Source organism: Panthera onca, chromosome X, assembly GCF_046562875.1.
Source record: "Panthera onca isolate mPanOnc1 chromosome X, mPanOnc1 haplotype 2, whole genome shotgun sequence".
NCBI lineage: Eukaryota > Metazoa > Chordata > Mammalia > Carnivora > Felidae > Panthera > Panthera onca.
This window is the reverse complement of record NC_138357.1, coordinates 30,853,858-30,856,037: the sequence shown is the minus strand read 5'-3', so window position 1 is coordinate 30,856,037 and position 2,180 is coordinate 30,853,858. Positions and strand designations below refer to the sequence as shown.

General features: G+C 39.5%; 1 long non-coding RNA gene across 1 annotated transcript; it reads right to left on the bottom strand.

Annotated features, from left to right (window-relative positions):
• Window positions 1-1,075: 1,075 nt before the first annotated feature.
• LOC145713522 (uncharacterized) lies at window positions 1,076-1,969 on the bottom strand. Its single transcript, XR_014136628.1, has 2 exons — window positions 1,385-1,969; window positions 1,076-1,151 (listed from the first exon to the last, which is right to left on the bottom strand). It is a non-coding gene; the product is annotated as an uncharacterized LOC145713522 (long non-coding RNA).
• Window positions 1,970-2,180: the final 211 nt, after the last annotated feature.

Here is a 2,180-nt window from a genome sequence, read left to right as displayed (position 1 = left end):
GTGTCTGTTTTTCTGCCAGCACCATACTGTCTTCATGATTACAGCTTTGTAATACAGCTTGAAGTCTAGAAGTGTAATGCCTCCAGCTTTGGTTTTCTTTTTCAGGATTGCTTTGGCTATTTGGGGTCTTTTCTGGTTCCATACAAACTTTACAATTGTTTGTTCTAGCTCTGTGAAGAATGCTGGTGTTATTTTCATAGGGATTGCATTGAATATGTAGGTTGCTTTGAGTAGTATTGACATTTTAACAATATTTGTTCTTCCAATCCATGAGCATGGGATGTTTTTCTGTGTTTTTGTGTCTTTTTCAATTTTCTTCATAAGCCTTCTATAGTTTTCAGTGTATAGATTTTTCACCTCTTTGGTTAGGTTTATTCCTAGGTATTTTGTGGATTTTGGTGTAATTGTAAATGGGATCGATTCCTTGATTTCTCTTTCTGCTGCTTCATTACTGGTGTATAGAAATGCAACTGTTTTCTGTACATTGAGTTTATATCCTGCAACTTTGCTGAATTAATGGATCAGTTCTACCAGTTTTTTGGTGGAGTCTTTTGGGTTTTCCATGAGTATCATGTCGTCTGTGAAGAGTAAAAGTTTGATTTCCTCTTTGCTGATTTGAATATTAGGTGGTTATTTTCATTTTATTTTATTTTTTTAATGTTTATTTTTGAGAGAGAGAGAGAGAGAGAGCGAGCAGGAGAAGGGTAGATAGAGAGGGAGACACAGAATCCAAAGCAGGCCCCAGGCTCTGAGCTGTCAGCATAGAGCCCAATGTGGGGTTCGAACCCACTAACTGTGAGATCATGACCTGAGCCGAAGTCAGACGCTCAATTGACTGAGCCACCCATGCACCCCTAGGGAGTTATTTTTAAGAAACAGAAGACTTTAAGAAGTTTTTCTTTTTTGCCTTCCTGCTAACTGCCTAAAAGAATTTAGATAGAGGACCTGTTCCAGGAAGGGAGCTATCACCATAACATAACTATATATAATATGAACTAGGTATGGTAGACGAGGAGAAATCTAGCATGGTATGTTTCATTGTTTCTTGATATCCCAGAAAACCTTTTGTTTAACAAACATTTACTCTTCCCTTTCTTCCTGTGACTTGCCTTCCTTCCCTTGAAAACTCCAGATCCCTACCCACTTTCTTTCTTTTTTTTTTTTTAACGTTTTTATTTATTTTTGAGACAGAGAGAGACAGAGCATGAATGGGGGAGGGGCAGAGAGAGAGGGAGACAGAATCGGAAGCAGGTTCCAGGCTCCGAGCCATCAGCCCAGAGCCCGATGCGGGGCTCGAACTCACGGACCGTGTGATCGTGACCTGAGCTGAAGTCGGACGCTCAACCGACTGAGCCACCCAGGCGCCCCTCTACCCACTTTCTACTTAGTCCAGCATGACTTACATACCTCATTTTGCCTGTCTATGGAATTGTTCCTGTTTATATGGCTTCCCTGTATTTACATAATTAAATTTGATATTCTCATGTTAATCTGTGTGATGTCAATTAAATATTTAGGCCAGTCAGAAGGACCTTCCAGGATAGAGAAAAAATTTTCCTTCCTAACACAGTATATGATATATGTGCAGGTGTGTTATATAGTACCAAATTTTTTTAAAATTAAAATGAGGGGTGGGGCACCTGGGTGGCTCAGTCAGTTAAACGTCCGACTTCAGCTCAGGTCATGATCTCGCGGTTTGTGAGTTTGAGCCCCTCATTGGGCTCTGTGCTGACAGCTCAGAGCATGGAGCCTGCTTCAGATTCTGTGGCTTCCTCTCTCTCTGTCCCTTCCCCACTCTCACTCTATCTCTCTCTCTCTCTCTCTCAAAAATAAATAAACATTAAAAAATTAAATTAAAATGAGGGGTGCCTGGCTGGCTTAGTCAGTAGAGCATGGGGCTCTTGACCTCAGGGTTTTGAGTTCAAGCCTCACACTGGGCATGGTATCTGTATGGTATCTATCTAGTTTTTAAAAAATTAAGATGAAAAAGAAAATTTTACTTATTTTAGTAGTATTACACGACCAAAAAAATATAACTAATGCATCTTTATCACTTAAAAAAAACTAGAACACAACTGAAGTTTGTAAAATTATAGACATAATGTATCTCAAGCACCTATCACTGTGCCCAGTGCCTAATACTTTATAAAAGGTAGATCATTGAGCAATATAGGAAAAGC